General features: G+C 39.0%; 1 protein-coding gene across 3 annotated transcripts in view; it reads left to right on the top strand.

Moving 5' to 3' along the window:
• The first annotated feature begins 1,444 nt into the window (after positions 1 to 1,444).
• LOC120796424 (receptor-type tyrosine-protein phosphatase epsilon-like) overlaps positions 1,445 to 17,121 on the top strand; it is a 44,983-nt gene continuing 29,306 nt past the window's right edge. For all 3 annotated transcript variants that reach the window (XM_040139254.1, XM_040139255.1, XM_040139256.1), the window contains exon 1: positions 1,445 to 1,607. The gene's annotated coding sequence lies outside the window, so the exon portion shown is untranslated. The remainder of the gene's footprint in view (positions 1,608 to 17,121) is intronic.

Raw genomic sequence — 17,121 nt, forward strand, 5'->3', positions numbered from 1 at the left:
AGGGTTTTTGTATTATTTCATTTTGTATAATAGATTTCTGCCCCCTTCCATTTCTCTACTGGAGATTTGGTTTCAAACATCTATGTTTTCTTGTGCTTGCACCGCATGCCTTATACAAACACAGACATTTTACACCTTGTATTTTTTTTGAATGCCTTTGGCGCTTCTCCTCTAGAATATGTTCTCAGTGTTATTCAGGCTCCCATGTTTTTTCACATAACATGATCTGCTGCTCCTTGTTCACATTATATCCTACCACGTACAGAGATAAAGTTGGGAAGAGTGAGAGAGAGAGAGAGAGAGAGAGAGAGAGTTTTCTACTAATGATGAATTTTTTGTAGGCTGTTTTCGCCATATGCTGTAACTGTGATTAGACAAGTAACCAATGCAGTGCCTGATCTAAATGTGCTTGTTATTTAATTAATAGTGAAATATTTTATTTAATCATCTTATCATCATCATCTAATTTCCACATTACCGCTGTGTTATGATATTAATGATAATAGACCCTAATAGATCCTAATTGTCAGATAGCTGATCAGAAAATATTGGACCACAAATTCAAAAGGATTGCTGTGACACATACATTAACTTGCCAGTTTATTAAGTACACCTAGATAAAACTAGTGCAGTATAACACAACAGGCCTGCAATAAGTCTTCCCTTCATGAGGATTATAAGTTTGAGTTTTTACCGAATCTGTTTGAAAGAGGTGTTGATTTATTTTAATGGTCATTTTGGAGGCTGTGATTTGTGCTCCAGTTGAACTGTGCTGGGTTATGCGGAGAGGTGTTCCCAATATGTTGTCAAAAATGAATTCATATAAATGTGATGGTAAAAATATTAAAAACGCTTGTCAGTATATCCCGATACAGTTCAACTGCACCACAAATTAAAGCCTCCAAAATGACAATTAATATAAAACATCCTCTGAAACAGATTCAATAAAAACTGAACATTATAATCCTCATGAAGAGGGGGCTTTATTGCAGGGCTGTTGTATTATACTGCATTAGGTTTATCTAGGTTTACTTACTAAATTAGCGACTGAGTGTAGATTCATTTAATCAGGGTGTGTCATTGCAACCCTTCCCCTGAACCGGAGCGTCGGGTATTTTTTCCTGAATAACGTGACGAAAAGCATAAAATGGGTATGACGTGGACTTGTTTCCATCACTGCAGTTAAGAAAACCACTGCCAAATGTGTTTTTGCACCAGTAAGGATAATATCTGAAACGATGTAACGTCAGTTTAAGCCAATTTTCTCCCTCGTACACGGCCGTTCAAGTAAAACAGAAAACATACAGCGGCCGGGTGACCACGTTAGGCGACGCACGGCGTGACGTTACGTTACCATAACAGCGGCGGTGCACAGATGACGGGTTCCGCCCGTCAACAGTCGTGAAGTGTCAGTGCTCGGGGTCGGGGTGGAAAACGGTGCTGACCCGCCGTCGCTGCGTCTCACAACGAGCGTTCCGGGTTTTTTTTTTTTTTTTACCCCCCACGGTTGAACTGGCGGTCGCGTTGCCCCTGTTTACGTCGGAACAATCTCCAGGTGTCTACAGTCGCAGATTCGTCACACCCATGAAAGCTGCGGTAGCTGGAACGTAAGTTTAAAAAAAAAAAAAAAAACAAACAAACAAAAAAACTAACACGTTTAGTGAAAGTTTAGTTCTCTGCGTTATAAAACGTCTTTTTAGACTCTTTACCTGTTGGCAAGAATTTAAAAAAAAAATACAGTAAATACACGGGATTTGAACCGTGTGATCAAGAATACAACTAGTTTCCATGCAACACGTCCCACATGGTGATCCACAAGCTCTGATAAAGCGCGGTGAACTAGGGTTGGTTTTGAACAGTATTTTGCCACAGATGTTTCTGGTGCTGGAAGATTAAAATGATCCTGTCGCCATTAGAATTATATGTAGGCCAAGACAGTCTAAGAGCATGTCATATCAGTGATCAGATTCTGTCTAAACAAATGTAAAAGTAATGTGGTAGATGCCAAATTATCAAATGCATTTAGGGAATGACAAAATGTATGCAATATTTCAGCATGCACGATCCATCTAACATGAAATACACAATCACTGAATAAACTCAAATGGAATAGGCATGGTTAAACGAGGGCCTCGTTTATTTTTTTCTCTCAAATGCCAAGCACATGCAGGGCAATGAAAGTCTCTGTCAACAGGTGGTTGACCTACAGAACTGCGGTGGAACCAGCTCCCACAAAGCGTGCACTCAATTTGGCAGAAAAGAAAAAGAATTACACGTATGGCAGTTCCATAATCATGACATTAATCGACTGCAAGTGCTCCAAACTTGCCTTATCCATTGCTAGTATGTCATGTTGACCACACACACCCAACACAGTTCAGACAAATCATCTGTTGATTACAGATAGGTATGTTATTCCCTAAAATAAACAGCATTTATTGTAGGGAATACTACTGCAAACAAATTATAAACCAACCGGCTTCCTCGATGAGCTTTGGGGCTTTTTCCATTCTCGGATGACTGATCCCCTGCAAAAGGAACATCCACCACTTCCTCCTTTTAAAATCATGTCTGCCAACTTCTGCAAGAAACAAGTTGAGTATATACATGGTATCTTAATAAATCCAGTAATGTGTTTATCTAAACTGATGAAAGAATAAAAGCACGTTCGCTTACTTTACACCCAATAACGTCACACGACGTTCCTATCCTGTTGATGTGGGTGAGTGATGCTTTCACCTGACCAGTCACTTGTTTGGTGCATTGTGCATTGTAATCACCACTATATGCACTTTTTAGCAAAAAATAAAAAAAAAAACCAACAATTTCCCCTTTGAGGTGACCATCCTCGTGTATTCTCCATAACACCTGGGATTTGCTATGTAAGGCAATCATTTGTTTTTGAGGGTTGCTATTAAAGTAGGCAGTGCCTGCCTGCGTTAAGTTGTGACTATCACTGTTTAACATGGGCATGTTTCTGGAATCAGTAACAGGTGTTAAACAGCTGACAAGGTACAAAAGGTCTACTTCGGTAAAGCAGGATATCAGTCAAGCGGATTGGTGGCGCAATGCGGAAGCTGCCCAACTGAGATTTACATCAGAGACACATTCTGTCGAATCCCATAAGAGGGCTTGATAAATATTTATATTTATTTATATATATATATATATATATATATATATATATGTGTGTGTGTGTGTGTGTGTGTGTGTGTGTGTGTGTGTGTATATATGTGTGTGTATATATAATATACTTTTTTTTTTTTTTTTTTGGCCAGCATGTTTCGTATTTTTGTATGTGCGTGATGTTGACACGGATATGCATTTTACATTAACTGGTGATGTTTACGTTTTTTTGGGCAAGGTCTTCAATATGATGTCACACTTCACAAACACACATGTAGGCTACTATTCATGAAAATGATGAATCTGTGAAAGACAACATCTGGAGCACAGGAAGTGGAATATGTAAACAAAGATCACCAGGTAACACAATCGAAACACCAGGATGCTTTCTTTTCCAGTGACCGCACATACTGGTTGTACTGCTGCGATAAGCCTTTTCCAGTTTGCAGAGCTGAAGTCTCCGTCTAGAATAGTCCCGCTCCTTAGATGATCCTGAACGAGGTTTTGTAGCTGCAGCTTGTTTTCCAGGGAATCCATGCTAGGACTGGGCACAGCCTTCTTTGCAATGTGCCATTGTCTAATCGATGACATCGGCTGCGTGGATGAGTCGCCCCAGCCCTAAGCGACTCTAGTTAAATGATTCTCTTAATATGTTTCTTGACAACTGCTCATCCAAAAGCTTCACAGACCACACCGCACATCCGTTGGCCCTCATCAATACACACATGAAGTTTGAAGTCGATTGACTGAGCAGTTGTCAAGAAAATCGAGCAAAGACTTGCACAAGTCTTTGCACTAGCAAAGAAATCAAGCTCCTTTCATCTACAGAGGATGTAGTGGGAGTAGGCGCAGGCTGAACAATAGAAGACAGATAATTGACCCCTGAGAGACCCCGCATACATGCAGTGCAATATCAGCTTTTGCAGAGATAACGTTCCCATGAGATACATAAAACTGTGCTCCCCCCGAGGTAGGATGGGAACCAAGAAAGCATACAAGATCAGATCACTTCTCTAGCCTTTGAATTAAGATTCTTCAATCAATGATATGAGAAATCCTGTAATCATCACTAGCTACTAGAGGACTGAATATCTTATAATTACTTTAAGAATGGCTACAGTGGGTGGCCTGAAAATTTAAAATATTATGAAGATGACTGGAATCATTTACAAAAGCTTTTATAACTAATAATTATTTATTTTAAATGTGTCAAAGCTGAGTGTCTTTAATGGTGAACTGAAAAGTGCAGATTAGACATGCTAAAAATACTTACATACAAGAAAAAGTCCAATGTCAAGTATCATTACATCACACAGGCATTTAAAAAAACAAGTATGATTTACCATGCAATCTGGACAATTATCACTCTTTCCTTTTTTTCTTTTTTTACTTTTATTTTCTTGAAAAAACTTCCTTTCTTTATAAAGGCAGAATTGATAGAAGTGGTAATGTAACATTTAGGGATTCCACATGAGTCCTGTAGTCATTCTCCTTTGATTTGTGCAGTAGCTGTGATGCATGGGAAATGGTACTGGCTGAGTTTAAAGAGAAATGGTTGTGGTTGTTGATGCCGAGGAATCGATAGGAGTTAGCCCACTTAAGTGATGTGCCCAGGGTGCATGATGAACATGTACAGTGCTCTGGGAGAGTCACACAAGCAGGGAGAGAGAGCCCTGATTGCCCCCGTCAGTCATCATTTCAGTGCTCAGCTCTGTTCAAGTTTAGCTTTGTAGAGGTATATCGCTGCTGTGTGGTTTCTTAGTTAACATTACATCACTGGTTAATTTTGAAACACTATATATGTGATGTAGGTGTGTGCCCGGTAGAGAGGAATCGGACTTTGCAGTATCACATGTCCTTACCATTTGCAGCTTCAAGAGAACTAAAAATGCACATGAATATAAATTAACGGGTAATGTTCTGATGTGTGTTTTTTTTTTTTTTTTTTTTTTTTGTGTGTGCACCAGTTCAGGTTGAGTTAGAGGAGCAGGATTGGTATTTGCCAACCGAGCCCCACGCATTGTGATGTCCCACTGTGCAGGTAAAAGGACCAGTGGTATTCAGACGCAAAAATGTTATGCATAATGTGATTACTGTCTCAGCAGAGATGGAATTGGAAACATATCTCATGCCATTATTACGGTCTAGTCAGAATTGTTTGTTCACTGCATAGCAAAGTGTTTATTGTTTTCTTCTTCTCAACATTTCCATGCTACTGAAAGAGCTCTTGAGGGAGCAGCAGGTGCTTCTTCATCCCAGCACTCCTACTGCTGTTCCTCGCTGTGCTGCCTGTCAGTCTGAAACCTACCTGTGCTCCTTGTTCTCTCTACTGCGGTCCGTTTACCTGCCACTGATTTAACAGAGCTTCGACTGTATCTTCAAACCTGCTCTGAAAGTCTGTAGTTGAACCTGCTCTGCTTGAATTACCCCTCGTGTTTTTCCCTCATATGTGATTTACAGTGGAGCGACTAAAATGGCCTAGATGTCTAATTTATACACTCACAAATCAGGCAAATGAATCAGTATCATAAAGTGCACAGTGGAGCATTGATTGAAACTTAGACTTGCCAGCAGAAAAAAAAATTATTGTAGTAAACAAGTGACCATTTGCTAAATCCCTCCCCGAAGAGCAAATGTCCAATCATAGCTTAGGTATGGCGGGCCTGTCGAGTTTTGCAACTCTGCACAAGCTGAAGTAAGAGAGCTATCCCTAAATAAAGAGTTTGGAGGCTGGTGTCCTTCTTTAGCCTCTCTAAAATCAAGCCTCAGTGCTTTCGCAGAATACCATGTATGTAGCCATTAAGTGCATATTTAAGACCTTTTTACAAGATTCGTGTTTTAAAATGAGTCAGCTGGACACATTAAAAAGTCAGCCAGAGACAGCGTTTTCGGATAACTCGTGAAGTTAGTGCTAGCTTAATTAACTACGGCTGATAAAATCTGCCAGCAACAGTGTTCATTTCAGCAGGCAAAATTGACAGAGGCCAGCTAGAGATGAAAAGCCTGCTTTTGTCTGCCTTCGTCTGAAATCAAGAACCCGTTATTTCAAAAATGACCCTGAATTTCAAGCGGTAATTCTGCCCACGTTATCACTGTAAACTGCATATGTGCAGTACTGAAATGGAAAGCTTGAGAGGCATAGAAATAGTAATTAGGGGGGGGGGGGGGGACTAAGCAAGCGGTCAAACCTCCGTCTGCGGACTTCAAATTTTTATGCTTACTGATAGCAGCCATTTGCGGTGGGTATGGAATGAAATATAACTGCACAAATCCAATTTGTTTGGATTTGTCATTGGCCAGTTGCCAAAACATGCATTGGTCGATATCAGTACTTGGCATGGACTTTTAAGTGCAATTCAAGACAGCAGAGAGGCACTTTTTACCTTACAGACTTGACAATGGACCAGTTCACAGGTTATTTATAGGAAATTAAGCCCCGAGGCATCCCTCAACTGATGGTCAGCTTTATTTAATTATTTTTTTACTTCATTAAAGGAATCCATCCAACATTTATTTGTGGCTTTTGTTCTGCTGATTGCAGCTGACTGACTACATTAATTTCCTCTCAAAGAAGTCCAGTCAATATTGAATTGCCTTTCTCTTTCGTGTAAGTTCACCTAAACCAGATGGCAAGGACTTTTGTCTGGACATCAGCTCCAAAGTGAGGACCTAAAATATTTAGTTAGAATAGTCGGTTATTACAATACAAACCCACACACAAGTGGACACAGAACATACTGTATACAGCAAAACATAAAAAAGAGGTTAAACAACAAAAAACAAGTTAAAATATTCGCAGTTCACAGTACAGCTCACAGTCCTGCCTGAATGTTGTATTTTGGACAACCTGCAGAAAGAAAGTGTATGTATGGTTAATGTGTTTATTTCAAGGCAGCTTCAGGAGTCTCCTGTGTTGTTTGTGAGGCTGTTCTGGTTGACTAAAGTAATAACAAGTAACTACAACTAGCAATCCAAGTAATAGCCTTGTGATCAATAAAGCACATATTGTAGCCGAAGGGGGAACAGGGGTAAAGTGAGGGCGGGGGAACTACTTTCACTTTAATGGCCACATGAATTGAAAAATGTATTGGCTCACAAGGAGAAGAGAGAAATGGATGGACGGTCGAATATCTGCAGATTTGAGTGAATCTGAAACAGAATCTTTTTCTCCTTCATCAGAGAACTCAAGTATTATGGTGTTCTGTCTGAGTACTCCCATGTCCATCGCTCTCAACTTCGTGACCTTCTGACCTCAAAGCTTGTCCACTTGACACTATCTGACACAAACGCTTGACACTTGCCCTCTGGGTTGTGTTTCCCAGGTTATACTGTCACAAAAAACTATTTGACACTGTTCGAGGATGACCTATTGAATTTCTTTTGCAGACAAACAGTTGCCTGCAAATTAGTTGAAAAAAACCTCTAACTGCGCGGATGGCACATAAAAAGAATTGTCGATTCCCTCTCCCAGAAGAATTTTTTTGTAGATATCCCCTCAATGTTAGTTGTTGCATCAGGAATTTGTTAAATCTCATACAAGAAGAGGCCTTTATTTTCATGAGCTTATAAGTGACAGCTGCATCATGCAGCAGTAAAAAAGAATTTTTTTTTTGCTCTTCGGAGACTGTAGTCTTGTCTGAGCTGTGCTAAAGCTGCACTGGAAATCCCTGCTATGCTGATGAGGGTTTAAAGGAATTGCTCATATAATGGGGTGGTCCTGGGTGACTTATCCAAATCTCTCACTCATCTTCTTTTATTGCTGTTCACTTTGTCACCTGTGGCCGCTCCACACATTGGGGGTGAGCAACGCTAGAGAAATCCACAGTGTATTGCCTGTTAATTTGATCTGCTCAGGTTATGTTCCAGTAGGATAGGCAGCCAGTTATCAGGAACACATTTTCAAGTGATGATTTTGATTTCAAGTTTAATACGTTCAAGTTTAAAACTTGATGAATTCTCCTATTTGATATTTTATAGCAAGTGAAAGATATTCATTCCTTTATTCATTCATGGTTAAGGTACTAGCCTTGTACAGGACATTATGTTACTACTGATTCTCAACAGCACCATGTAATTTTCCCCATTTTATTACGCCGAGGAAATGTTAATCAATGTGTCTGGAAAGTAGCAAAATGTTGATACTACATTTATTCATTTAGCAGAGGCTTTTATCCAAAACGACTTACAAGTCTGGAAACTTAAGGTTCAGTATTTTGCCCAAGGACACTTCAGCATGTGGCAGGAGGAGCCAGGGATCAAACTGCCAACCCTGCAGTCAGTGGACAGCCTGCTCTGCCACCTGAGCCACATCCGCCCCCAGTAAAATGTCCTATGACAACAGTACTTTATTATTCCCTACACTGTCTGCTCAACACTGACACAAGACAGGGCATGTTTACTTTTTCAATATTTAACTGAAACAATAATCTTTCCTTTAACCAAAGTTCTTTTGCTGCCAAAGTCCAACTGCACATTTCTTCTGCTAAACTGTGTTGGGTCTTGGCATCTATGATAGTGCATGTCCATCTTTAATAGCCAAACAGATTTCTGGAATCCGAATTCAATATGTTGCAGGTCACATCTCCAAAGATTAAATATTCATTTCAGTGATAGCAAATAGTTTGAGATGACAGACACACAGACACAGTAAATGTTCTGAGCCTGATTGTTATGTTTGTGTAATTAGACTTTTAAAGGCCTTTAGCAGCATGAAATGGTATTTTTTTTGTATCTCATTATATGCTGTAATTTCATGAATTAATCATTTTTGCAACATATTTGCCTGATCCAATTACATTGTTCCTTGCATGACCAATATTCACTTTTTCATTGTGGCATGTCTCTTACTCTTTCTCTAACTTTTAAATTAGGTGCAGAATCTTTAATGACGATTCAGCAACTAAATAGAGGATAATTACAATACCTCCCAAATATTCATCAGATGTGTGAAGGTTTTCAAAGTATTGCATGCAAATACGTCCGAATAATGTAAACATGGAATTTTTTCTAAATTTAAAATGAAAAAGACAGAAAAGAGAAGACGAGGGACAGATGAAGTGTTATACCTACAGAGGCAAGACTTGAACTTTTCTTTAAAGGTTCTATCTGTAAATATTTTTAGTTTAAAACATTCAAAAATGAACTAAAATTATCAACAGAATGTGAATAATTAACAGTTTTGACATTATGTCAAAGACATCTAGGTATTGTGTTTGCACACATATCTACTGAAGTTAGCACTGATGTTAGCCCGTCGCATCTTATAATACCACTTTGTACCTGGAGAAGCGATTAGTGGGTCAGTGTAGCATCTTGTTTGCTCTCAGTCCAACATGAGAAGATGAAGAAGTAGCGCTGCCCAGAGTGCAAGAAACCATGGTCGGCAGCAAAGAAAAGAGGTGATCGAAATAGAAGCAAAACAAGAGTTAACATTGGCGTTGTTTTCCATTGCTGGAGACAGATCATGGCGAGTAAAGTAATGAAGTTTGGTTTTGAAGTCGCAATGTTTCTTTTAGACTGGTAAGTAAACAGCTGTCAATGCTAACGGCTATGCGGGGACAGCAAATACTTATATATAGCACCTTTAAATAAGCACATATTTTACACAAAAGATATTTCAGTAATAGATTTGTGCCTTCTAAAAAGCATATACAGAAGTATAAATAAAAGTTCCAACGAGATTTTGGACTAGAAGAATTTTGTCCTGACACAACACTCTAATATCAGTGTTATTCATCTTTGAGTTTATCTTGTATTTTGCATAGCGGATTATTATATCTTACATTATTGTTTGTCATGTTAAAAACCATACTTTAACAAATCTGCATATTTCTGCATAAGTTGCATATTTTTATTTGTTGTGTGATAAAGCTTCTACATGTTGCTGTAGTGGGCTTGTTGGTCACTTGAAGGCCTGTTTTCATTAATTACTGTTGTGTTCCAGTCAATGGCTGCCACGCATCCATCGTGACATGTGTTTCAGGTTGGAAATGTTGACCACAGAAAACCAGGGAAATCTAAAAACAACATATATTGTATTTCATTGTAACAGGAAAGGATTGTTTCACTTGTAATGACATTAAGCAAGTATTAACAATGTGCTGCTGTAATGTTAGCAATACTGTTGCTGGCAAAAGGGCTAGATTGTGTTTTTTTTAGTTCCTATTTCTTATCATTTAGAGTATATTTCTTATGTGCAGCATCATATCATTACTAAAATTTAGCAGGAGAAGAAAATGATGTCAAGGTTTTATCAGCTGTTGTGATAATAGGTAACACAATGAAAAGCTGTAATCAAATAATTTTAACAGGGTGAAAGTCAAAAAGCCCATTCAGCAAATAACAAAAATGAGTTAAAGGGAACCTGAACAAAAAACAAAAAAGGCTAAAACTAGAAGAATGTAAGTTTTTATTCGGGGGATTACATAAGACCAAGAGACACTGAGTGTTCCTTAATGACCGCTCTACAACCTTGAATATACTCACTGGGCTTATGACTGAAATATGTTATCTAAAGCCCTGAATAAAATGCATGCGTTACTTAAGTCTTGAGGAAAATGTCCCTTTGAGGAAAATTTAAATTCAAATGTAACCCCAAACTAGTTAGTGTAAGTAATTCATCTTAATTCTGCCATGTACAAATATCAAATGACTTTGCCCAGTTTCTGCTCCAGAGATAGTGTGTCTGTTTGTGTGTGTAGGCCAGGGCATGCAAATGTAAATGTACATGTCTGACTGCATGCATTTGTGTCCGTGGTTTGCCTTATAAAGGGGACCTTTATGTATGTGAGGTATTTTGGAGCTAGATCCAAGGATTTCTCGCGTGGCAGATGACCAGCAATATTTACGATGATAGAGATAGTTTGTGTGTAAAAACAAATCAGTAAATCTCCTCCACTCCAAAACTACAATTAGAGCTAGTCCTGAACTCTTGGGTCTCTTGAGTACCAGGGCAGTGTAGTCACCCCCGCCCCCCCGTTTCCCACCAGTATAGTGTCAGAAAACCAAGCAGACAGAGTATGAGTGGGAGGCAGATTCAGTGGGATGCTCCCACACCGTTTACCATTCTTCATACAGCACAATGGCTGACTGGGACTTATGCTGGCATATGTAGCGGGATTCTCTTCTGCTGTTAGAGCTTCGCTGACACAACTTGTATGAGACATGCATTTACCTCATAGTTACCTTATGGAGTTTAGCACGTATTCCGGTGTCATTAGATGTGAAATGTATTCAATATTTAAAACCCCCTACAGCACACCAGGATCTCAGGATCTAGCTGACAAATACGTTAGTGATGAATAATTTCAAGGGAACAATTTACAAAGCGTAGCTACAGCAGCGGCTATGATGGTCCCTCTTTGTGTTCCTCCGTGGCATTGCTGTGATAGGGGAGTGAAAGGGCGACGGAGGCAGAGGCCGTGCGTGAGGGCTCATGTGATATTGCGTGTGCACGTGCTTTAAAGTATATGCTTACATAGGCATGTGTGCAAGATTAATGTCTTATACCGCACCATGGGGCATAAAAAGCATGAAGGTATTTGTTAGTTTGCTGTGAAGGCAATTCCATAATGTGCCCGGATTACACAATGGTGATGCAGTGTTTTGTTTAGGAATAAACACTGATGAAAGCTGAAAGCTGCTTCTTTGTTATGAAGATACCCAACATTTTCTTTTAACTGTTTTGTATTTTTTATGAAGGGGAATGATAGGACTTCAAAGTGGGTAATCATTGTTTATGATACAGTGATGATGCCAAACATTTTTCAAGGTGAAATACATATTACAAAAAGCTGTTCATCACAGTAGCGAGAGAAGCTAAAATCTATATTTTTCTCATTACAAGCCAAGATATCTCGCTTGTAAAACTTTACTGTAAAGCGAATCTGAATGATGGAGGGAGTCATGGGCCAGCAGATTTATAAGAGAGAGACGCAGAGACAGGGTGAGAAAAGAGAGAGAGATTCTCTTATCTCTTTTTATGTCATTGATTTATTCACACAAGGAAATGGGGGCAAAGAAGTGTTTCATCAGACTGATTTAAAACTCAATAGAATGATTGAGCCCCAGTGTCTTTGTCTTTGCATATTCATTTTGTTTCACATTGAAAGAATAATTACACATTGATTATTGATGTCCAACGCTAAGGGCCAATCCTTACTTTGTGAGAGAAGGAGAAACTCTTGAAGACCACTTGTGTCTGCAGACCCCAAAAGATAATAATGTCCTTATCAGAAGAAAGATGGTTTGTGACGTATTACATGTTCAAGATGGTAATAATGATTTTGTAATGAATATTCAGTGATGATTCATTCTTATGTTCACATTCAGCAAAGGGTGCCCACACAGGACATTTCTTAACCTTGTAGTATTTGCCTGTTATCCATGGAATAAATTAAGTAGTCAAATAAAATCATACGGAAGAAAGAGGAGAAAACTTGAAATAAACAAAAATTAAATCCAGATAACCTTTCATGTAAATTAATAAAGCACTGTTTAGTGTTTTGAATAGCCTGGGTATGCACTTCACCATCTGTTAAGCGAGGTGAGCCACGCTGCAATGGAAACAGCACGCTGATGTAAAAAGCAAACTTCTGACACTGGTCGCACTTCAGGCACTTGCAATTAAAAAGTTGTTTATCACAGCTCCCAGTCATTGTATTAAAAAGCATAGTAAGAAGCTGCAGAGCTTTAATCAGAATTAAGCACTGCTAAGAAACTATCCAGGTGAAAGATGATAGCCACTGCTGCTTTTTACTGTTAGTTTTATGGAACGTGCTGAGCTCTGCTGAATAACTAAAAGGTATATTAAAGGTATCATATGTAATCTTTCCACAATAAAAATGTCTAGAAATGACTAGACCTATGTTATACACTTTGTTGAGTTGTGTACCTACATTATCCCAGATGTTTCCAGCAATTTTCAAACTAAGAGAAAATCGTAATTTTAATCAAGGTAAGGGTTTTCGGTCGCCTGTCAAAGGCGTCCCCTTTGCGCATTTTGGTTGTCTGCCAGAAGTGGTAAATATAGACTTCTTATCCAGTTTTAAGCCAGATTTTTATGATACACTTTTTAGATCTTGGTCGTTTTTGACTATATATAACTGGATGAAGGATTTTAGTCATCGGATGTCTGAATATTAAGTTATCAGAGAAAAAAGCTGAGCAAACTTCAGCAGCAGCTGGGCTCGCAGCCCCTCCAGGACAATTTTTAATGTGAAACTGCTTTATTCAGAGTTTTTACTTGTTTTAATCACCTAGTCTGTTTGTTTTGGAGAGGAGGAGACCCCTGCGGATAATGCGGCTCCCATTTTTTGCTTTTTTTTGATTGAGAGACCCTTGGCAGAAAATGACATATTGTGCATGTAATTATCATAAATTCATGTCAATTCCAGCTCAGCTGAATAAGAAAGATTTCACCTACATATCATGTAATTCAGGGTGATCATCAAAGTATTAAACTTTTGTGCATTAACAAGTGAGCACTTGATAAACACCAACAAAAAATAGTCAAAACTAAGATATAGGTAGGAATATGGTACCTCTGCAAAGAAAGCTCAATGATTTGGAGTTACTTGTTATGAGGGGGCTTTGTTGTAATATGTTTTAAAAATATGAACAGTAAAGGTGTAAAAACCCCTAAATTTCCACAACATCTTTAAAGGAATACTTCAACATTTTGGGAAATCAATTATTTGCTTCCTAGCGGAGAGTAAAATGAGTCAGTTACATTAAATGTAAAGCAACTACTAGCAGCCAGGTAGCTTAGTTTAACATAAAGACTGGGAACAGCTAGCCTGGCTCTGTCCAGCGGTAACAAAATCCAGGGAAAAGTGCAGCACACAACCCCCTGTAAAAATAGTTGTTTTGTATGGATTAAAAAAGTGAGATATGACGTATCAATTAGGGAGCTTCAGAGGCGCTGGCAGGGGGATTTTGTAACTGCTGGTCAGAGCTAAGCTAGCTGTTTTCCCCTGTGTCCAGTCTTTGTGCTAAGCTAATCTAAGGAGCTCCTGGCTGTAACTTTATATTTACAGACAGATATAAGAGCAGTATCAATCTTCTCATCTAAGTCTGCTAGAAAATTAAATAAGGATATTTCCTAAAATCTTGAACTATTCATTTTAACCATTGCACTTGCCTCCACACTGTGTAGTATTCTAAAAAAGACTAATTTCCCAGCCTTTTAATATTATTATCTGTTATTCGTCTTATTATTATTGCCTTTTATCAGTTTACTCCAGATCTTTGTGCAAAGGTCTGACTTGCAGCGTACTCTGTTTCCCTCTCCTTTATCAAGGACACATCATCTCATGTCTGTGTTTGGGGGGGGGTGTTGCTAAAGTCACTTGATTGCTTTCATTTTGTTTATGTCCCTCCTTTTGAGGATCTCTATTTTTAGCCTTGTCTTTGCCGCCTCACTTTGTCATGACTTTCAGCAGGGTTTTCTCTCAGCCAATGGTCTTCTTCTCTTCTTACCTGGCTTGCCCTGTATTCCTTACCCCATCCTGTTCACACACACATCTCTCTCACCTGCACTCCAAGCTACGACGGAATGACTGTACATGCAGTGATTTGCAGCTGAGGCTCATTGCAAACCAGAATTCAAAGCCTCATCTGTCACCAACTCTCATTTTAATTTTAATAACATGTCATTTTGCATAATGCTGGGCTGTGAATCACCTGTCTCATTATTGCAGCATAATGTGGGAAAAAAAGAAAAGTGTTCTATTTTCAAGCGGCATGAGGAAGGAATCTCATGTGTCTTTTAAAATTTAAACAAACCTCAGTGATAGTTGATGCTGTGACTTGTGGTTTGCAATGCATTTCAGCAGCAATGTGGTCATACTTCATGTAGTTCAGAAAGTGTAACAAACACAGTGGCACTTTTCCTGTGGCTAATTCTCTCTTTTGACAGTATATATGTCTGTTTAAGGGTTTTGAGCTGGCATGTCATATTAGTAGCCCACAGCAGCCTTTAATTTAGCTCACATCATATTTTTTAAATACAGAATGAATGCATATTGTATGAAGAAACAGGATAGAGGTTTACATAATATAAAAGACATTCTACCCTGCTTCACTTCAAGCAGCATTTGATAGAGAAGCATAACTATCAAGCTTGTTCTGCCTTTTTTTCTACTTTTCAGAGTAGAAAATCTACAGTGAAATGTGATGTTAGAGTCAAGAAAGAGCATGTATCACATGAACACACACACACACACAACCCTTCCTCTGCTATATTTAATTCGTGCTGACTGAACAAACTGTCCAAATGAAACTGCACTTTGTTTATTTATGTGTCCTTTGAAAGAAAGAGAACAAAAGTGGACTTGAAACAGCTTTTTCATTTACACGCAGATAATACGGGATGTTGCAGGTGATGGTTATATGTCATATGTTTAGCTGCAAATGTTTATCTTTTCCACTGCACGATGCATTCATTCTACATAACTCCTTTGCAAGTTCTGACCCTGAGCAGTAGTGCAGAATTTGTAAAATAAATGTCAGAACATTGTCTATGCACACAGTCATTGCAAAATCTCAAAAGCTGAGAGATCTTCATTGTGGACAAGCTTCTTCTCACAGGCTACTCAAAGTTTTACTCATGTAATGGGTTAAGTCGTGCGGTGACAAGTTAGCTGATGGATGAGGTGATTATGTCCCTCTTTCGCTTCACTCGAGGACAGTCCCCAGTTCCTAATTGGTAAGAGAGCAGACGACAAGAGAAGAGACACCCCCCTCTCTTTCTATCCCCTACCCCTCTGTTCCTCCCTTACTACTACCCCAGTTCCCAGTCATTTAACTAATCTTGTTTTATCCCCCTGTCGACAGGCACAGGACTCAGGCAGTAAAATGGAGTGCAGTAGAGATAGCTTGCATGGCAGGGCCACAGTAATTTAATGGGAACAGATGTTTCCCCTGCTAGAGTGACAGCATATCCTTCTCCAGCTCCCTGAAGGGAGCAGCGGACACATTACAGATGGTTGCTGTGCCTGTGGTCATCATTACTAAGGCCCAGGTTTAGACTGGGCTCCGGTCCTATTGAAGATATTAAAGCAGTGATGGACAGAGGAGCCCCTGGATAAAAATGACTTAAAAGGCCTTTGGCTTAAACCTTGAAGCAGAAGCAGCGGTGCAAAAGCGTGAGCGATAGAGGGAGCAAGAAAGGGAGGTGTGCAAACACGGTGTGCTTGTTTTTGTAGGTATTCATGTGTATGTCTATGAAATAATTTTTCTGTCTTTTGCAATGCACAGTATGTGTACGTGTGGGCATTCCTGTCTTTGTGTATGAGAGTATGTGTGGGCATTTTAGATAAAGTCTGTGCAATCTCATCATAAGAGATGGCCTCCACGGACAGTAAAGTAGCAGACAATGATCGACCCGCACGGCACAACAAACAGAGGCAAACAACAAAAAGCACAACACTCCCACAGCGAGAGAGAAGTGCCCGGAATGTATTCCTCTCTGCCCTTTCTCTGTCTCTTTGCAGTCAGAAGATGAATCCCTCTCTGTAACCTACTCAAATTGAATTCTTCCCTTTTGCGCCATACAAAAACCAGAAAGCATTTCATCAAGTCTGCGTTTGCATCACGCTTGTAATTGGAGTTGTCAGCTGTGCTCTGTAGGTCAACATCACACCACATTTTCCTGGCTGTAGCACTGCCTTTCACAGTTTTCTAAGACAAAATTAAGGTTTGACAAATTGTACATTTTTTTTAATTAAAGCTAATAATAATATTTGATTTTTTTTCACAGTTGCATTTTCAGTTTCCCAATTAATGTTTTCGATACTAAAAAGGCCTGAACGATGCAATTCATATGTAAACCAAGACAATAAGCTTAAATAAATGAAGAAAAAGAGCAAATTTACTGGGATTCTGTGACAACATACACTAGAAAATAAATGGATCTACAGCATTCATACTGTTACATATTTGATAAACATGACGGAAGCGGACTTGCACTGTAAAGCAGCACTTATCAAGTACAAC

This window comes from Xiphias gladius, chromosome 11, assembly GCF_016859285.1.
Source record: "Xiphias gladius isolate SHS-SW01 ecotype Sanya breed wild chromosome 11, ASM1685928v1, whole genome shotgun sequence".
Classification (NCBI taxonomy): domain Eukaryota; kingdom Metazoa; phylum Chordata; class Actinopteri; order Istiophoriformes; family Xiphiidae; genus Xiphias; species Xiphias gladius.